This window comes from Nannospalax galili, unplaced genomic scaffold, assembly GCF_000622305.1.
Source record: "Nannospalax galili isolate Female #2095 unplaced genomic scaffold, S.galili_v1.0 scaffold10, whole genome shotgun sequence".
In the NCBI taxonomy this organism is placed as follows: domain Eukaryota; kingdom Metazoa; phylum Chordata; class Mammalia; order Rodentia; family Spalacidae; genus Nannospalax; species Nannospalax galili.
Genome location: NW_008331140.1, coordinates 7,963,552 through 7,969,941, shown reverse-complemented (window position 1 = coordinate 7,969,941; position 6,390 = coordinate 7,963,552). Strand labels below are relative to the sequence as shown.

At 35.8% G+C, this 6,390-nt stretch overlaps 1 pseudogene; it reads right to left on the bottom strand.

Moving 5' to 3' along the window:
* Nucleotides 1–3,214: 3,214 nt before the first annotated feature.
* Nucleotides 3,215–3,368, bottom strand: LOC115068430 (annotated as a pseudogene).
* Nucleotides 3,369–6,390: the final 3,022 nt, after the last annotated feature.

Genomic DNA, 6,390 nt, shown 5'->3' with positions numbered 1-6,390 from the left:
ATATAAAATTCTTTCCCTTGTTTGTTCTTTGAGACAGGATCACACAGACCGGACCGGAAATCAGTATGCATTTCAGGCTGGCCTTGAAATTATGCCAATGCACCTGCCTCAGAATTCCAAATCTTGGGCTTACAAGTGTGATCCAGCATATCTGAATTGCCTGATTTCTTTGTATTCTTGCCCATTAATAATTTCCTACTGCTGAAAAACTGGGAAATGTTAAAGTGGTATTGTCTAGCTCTCTGAAGAGCTAAAAGGTTATACTGTTTCTGTTTAAAATGTAGTAGAATGCAGTTCTCACTTTACAGACTTTTTTATCAGTAGAACAAAGAAAATAACATGTATAACAATATTTTAATATTACCAGGTATGTATACTATCTATTGTTAGATGTTATAGAAACCTTTTAAAAATATTACAGACCATGCTACCCAAAGAAATCTAACTATTCTATAAAATCCCAAGAATAAGTTGTGTAGAACTAGGAAAAAATCGTAAATCCATATGGGATCTCAGGGAACCCTTGATTAATCTCCAAGAAATTCTTGAAAAGAACAAAGTTGGAGGCTTTATACATCCAGGTTTCAATATATATTACAGAATGATAATTATATTAGCATAAATTCAGGCACATCGACCAATGGAACAGAACAGAGAATTCAGAAATAATTTGTGTGTGGGGGGGGGTCAATGACACAAGTGTGCAAAGACCGTACAAGAGGGAAAAGTTAGGTTTTTTTGTCTTTTTAATGGTGCTGTGAAGATTGGCTATTCACTTGAAAGGAATGAAATTGGACCCTCACTATACTACACAAGAAAATTAAAGATTTAGTATTAAGCACCTCCACATTGAAATACAAATTATAAAACTCCTACAGAGTAAAACAGGGAAAAAGCTCAGAAAACAGGAGATTTTGCCAATGGTTTCCAGAATACGACACCCAAAATGTAACAACAAAAGCAAGAATAAATAGACAATGTTGCATGTTAAAAGAAGTAAGAACTAGAGTGAAAATGTAACCTATGAACTGTGAGGAAAAATATTTCAAATTGTATGTCTGATAAAGGTTTATTATTCTGAATAGATAAAGAACTCTTTAGTGGGAATGATGACATAAGCCTATAATCCTACCCCTCAGTAGAGGCAGAGAATCATGAATTTGAGGCTGGAAGATAAAGGAAGTTCAAGGCCACCATGAACAAAGACCATGTATTGTCACATTATCCCCCCCATAAAAAACAGCTCAACAGCAACAAAAAACAGTTAATCTGCTAAAAATAGTCAAAAGGCCTGAAGAGGTACTTCCTTAATGAGGATATATAAACATCCAAAAAGTACATGAAAGGTTGCTCAAAATCACCAATCATCAAAACAATTAACAGTGAGGTATCACCTCACATTACGTTGACCAGCAGGAAAAAAAATGGGTGTTATATGTAGGAGAATTCAAATCCTTGTCACTAATGATAGAAATGTAAAATTGTGTAGCCACTAGGGAAAACCAAGTACGAGGTTCTTAAAAAAATAATAATTACCATATTACCCAGCAGTTGTATTTCTAACTATATATCCAAAGGAATTGGAAACTGGTTCTCAGAGAAGCATTTGTACACCTGTGTTAATTGCAGCATTATTCACAATAATCAAGAGATAGAACCAGTCCAAGCATCCAATAGTAGATGAATGGATAAAGGAAATATGATATGCATGTGATAGAATATTTAGTCTTAACAAAGAAAAAAATCTTATTGCATGTTACAATACAGATGACCCTTGAGGGCAACATGCTATGTGAAATAAGCCAGTATTAAAAAGACAGATATTGTATTATTCCACTTATGTGAGCTACATCAAGTGAAATAATTTCTTCTTATCTTTGGGAGGTATATTCCTAGAACTTCAATGGATGCCTGATAACCTTCATAGTACCAAAGCTTATACATACTCTTCATCCTTATGCATGCCTACCTATGATAAAGCTTAATTTATAAATTAGCCACAGTAAGAGACTGTTTTAAAATTTTGTTTTGTTTTGTTTTTGAAACAAGATCTCTCTGTGTTCCTCTGCCTAGCCTGGACTTCACTATGAAAACCAGGCTGGCTTTGAACTTTCATTGATCCACCTCTGCCTCCCAAGTGCCTGGCTACAATAAGGGAAAGACAACAATAATGTAAAGAAGCAATTGTGATCATATTATATTGCAGTTGAAATTGGCAGAATTTCTCTTATACATTAGGACCATTATTAAGCAAAACAAAGGTTACTTAACCAAGCAGTGTGACACTACAACAGTTGGTCGGTTAACTACTCCTATTAAGTGGGATAAAAGATGATGTACTTCAGGGTAAGATAGTATGGGATGGCACAAGATTTCACCATATTGCTTAGAAGTATATACCACTCAAAATTTATGAATCATTATTCCTGGAATTCTCTAATTACAAATTTGAATTACAGTTGACTTTGAGCAACAGGAAACCATGAAAAAGAAACCAAGGATAAGAGAGAAGTACTGTAGTCAAAAATCACAGAATCAGAAAGTAGAATAGGGATTGCTAAGAGCAGGTGTGTAGATAGGGAGTTGTTTCTCTGTGCATGCAGTTTCAGTTTCACAAGTTGAAAACATCTAGAGATATGTTACATAACCACAATATGAATATAGTTGGCGGTTCTGAACTGCATACCTAAAAATGGTTTGAAGGCTCATGAAGTAGCTCAGCAAGGAACAATGCTTGTCTTGCAAGCTTGGAAACCTGAGTTGATCCCTGGAACCCAGTTAAAGGTGGAAGGGGAGAGCCAACTCTGGCCTCCGCTCTTGAGTTATGGTACACACAACACCCCACCCCCATTTTCCTATCACTCTCTCTCTCTTTCTCTCTCATACACACAGTAATAAAATAATTGTTAAATTTATTATTTTTATTGTATGTGTATGTGTGTATTTCCTGCATGTAGGTAAGTGCACCCATGTTGTGCAATGCCCGCAGAGGACAGAAGAGGCTGTCAGATCTCCTGGGACTGGACTTACAGACAGTTGTTAGCTGGCATGTGGGTGCTGGGATTCAAACCCAGGTCTTCTGCAAGAACAACCAGTGTTTTTAACTGCTGAGCCATCTCTCCAGCCCCCCAGTAAAATATTTTTTAAAAAATGGTTGAGAAGTTTTGTTTTATATTATGACTTTTAATAATTTAAAAAATAATTTCTAAATTTCTAGGGGAGGGCATGAACACAGTCCCACAAATTATGCAGTTGAGTTTCTGACATTTGGGGAAATCATAGCGGGCAGCACATCTGGAGTACAATGGGTAAGCTTTGACGTGGGAAACCCACCTTCATGATCACGGTCTTTTTAAACATTTATGTGTGTGTGTATGTGTGTGTGTGTGTGTGTGTGTGTGTGTGTGTGTGTGTGTATGAGAGAGTGAGAGAGACAGAGACGGAGACAGAGAGAAAGACAGCGGGACAGAGAGACAGAGACAGAGAGACACAGATAGGGATAGAGATATAGAAGAGAGAATACATGCTCTAGTGACCTCTTGCAGAAGTCAATCCTCTCCTTCCACCATGTGATTTCCAGGGATCAAACTTAAGCTGTCAGACTTGATGAAAAGTGCTTTTACCTTCTGAGCCATCTTGCCTACTCCTATAGTACATTTTAAAATCAAATTTACATAATATTCTAGAAAGAGTGATCTGCTTATTTAAAGCTATATTGTATTAGATATTAAATAAATAATTTCCATGGGATGTCATGCTGTCTGCTCCCAAAGTCAATTTAATTAGGTATTTTAAAGCTTCACCTCTTTGCATACATTTCTAAGATACTGTATTTTAATATTTAAAATATGACTTAATTGTGACATTTTACTCAGTCACACGATCTGTGTAAAATTATTTTATTTCCATAGCTTAAGATGCTGCAGTTTAAGAGCTACAACGTAGCTCACTCAAAATTCTTCATCTGTATTCTCACTCTATTATTGGCCTCCTGTGTCTTGGAGCTCAGGAATGCTGTTTTTCAGGAGGTCCATGGGAGATCCTTAAGAGTCTTAAAGGCTCTGTTATCACAAGTCAATTCTCAGTCTCATCCACATTTTTCTTTAGATCATAGGATACAGATTTCGCATTCCAGACCTGGGATAGCATCATGGTTTGCCCTTTCAGCTTCTGAAAGATGATGCATCTCATAGGTATAATGTCTTTGTTAATCAAAATTAATTCTTATCTGAAAAAGAGATGTCACTATTGTTGGGATTATGCAATAAATGCAGTAGCATTTCCTTTCAAGGAATAACTGTGGCAAGCTACACATTTTGCTCTAAGGTTGTTGGTTTTGCTCTAAACAATGAAAGAAGTTTTCTGGGAACAGCCAGCAGAGCCCGTTTATAAGCCACATGAGGAAATCAGTCCCACTGCTCTATAGTCACGCCCTGTATAAAGTGCAAGACAAAATGACACAGTCATTTCTCTCAGTGGGAACTCATTTGACATTGTCTCCACACTGCCATTATAAATGAGAGAAATTTCACATTTGGCTTAAATGCTCAACTACTTTCTCAAAGTTTATCTGATTGTCCTCAGTCAGAAACTCTCTCTCCTTTGAACACAAGAGTACCATAGTGATATCATTTTTAGGGCACTGAGAACGTCTTGTTCTGAGTCATAGCTAATTCTAAATCTTTCCTCCTTTTAATCCTAATCTCTTAAAGAGCACTTTTCATTGAATTTTATATCCTCCTTGCATAGTAGGCTACTGACAAATATTCCTTGAATAAATGGATAAGTGGAAAGGACTTTTTACATTGGATAAAGAAACTTTCTGGGTCTTCATTGGTCTCACCTATGAAATGGAACACTAACAAATATATTTAATCCACAAGGAGGTTCTGAGGATCAAATCAGAGAAGGTGAAATTGATCTTTGTCTGTAGAAGTTCTGGGGCACTCTGTAAGACATCATGGAGTATTTGATTAGTTACTTGAAATATAAGCAGAATTTGGAAGATTAGAGATGACGTGAAAATATTCTAAGGAAAAGCAGCAGCGTGTGTGAGCAAAAGCAATGAAGGTAGGAAGGAGCAAGTACAGTTGGCAAATGCACATAGCATATGACCCAGAGGAAGTCAAAATGATTGAGTCTATACTTTGCATGACATTGACTACCGGCATAATTGAGCCAAACCACACTTCTCTCTGAATAAAGAGAAGTTTTGAATGAGATTGCAGAGAGTCAGTGGTTAGATGTGATGACTTAGAAATTCACCCTGGACCTATTATTTCCTGACTTTGAATGTTATTACCAGTTTAGTTAATTAGTTTAAAATCCAAAGGTAGGGTTCTAGGGGTGAGTATTAATCAAAGGTCTTTTCTGACCTTGTAGAAAATACTCTTGGCACTTGGGGAGAATCTATGTTTTTTGCCAGCAAGAGAAAAATCTGAGGTAAAACAGCAAACAGCAGATATATGATGCTTCTCTGTTGACTACTCTTCATACTTCTGACCAGGCATTTCTTTAAGTTTTATCTTGTTTTACTTTCCATAGATCAGTATTTTACTTTCCAAGCAGTGTCAAACTATGGATTAGAAAGTGTAGATGAGATTTTGAATAAATGCTTTCCAAAAGATTAATAATCAGAAAGATATAAGAAGGAGGCATCTAAGGTCATTTTCACCTGCTTGCCCAGTTTCAGCAGTAGAAGGGATACATTCTTATAGGGATGATTTATATGAACACAAGAACCGTTATTTTATTTGGAAGTTTTGAACAATGATGATTTTATTTCTTCATTCTAGATCCATTTCATTTTCCTACACAGTAAAGTGCTTCTGACTAAGACTGTTACTTTGCTTGACTACCACTAAAAATTAACACAGGAAAACAACAAAAAATAAGTTGCTTTCACTGTTCTCTTCCTTGTACACGAGGTACTTGAGATCTACCATCTCTATCCATTCATCCATTAACTAATCCATCTATCCTGTGCGTATGTATAACCAGTAAGCAAACGTTACTCAGTATGAACTAATTCCTACACACTATGCCAGGCCCTATGGCCTTTAAAGGGTTGTACCTTTATTTCTAGAAAATTTACACATAGTCTAAAATGGATGTAGAAAACAAACTTATTTGCCTATATTGAGTTATCTAAAATGTTTAAACATTTAACAATATGATGATTTGCTTTTAATTCATCGCTAATGTAAAGTAATGTATGCATTACTTTAAAAAATACTTTTTTAAAAGTCAGTTTGCTTGAAGTGCTCTGATAATCATTGGATGAAATCTTTCTTTTAAAGGAAGTAACAAGAAACTCGGAGTTAGAAAAAAAACTTTTAATCTGGTCATTCTAAAGCTCATTTACCTACCATGCTTTATTTTTTGCGTGTA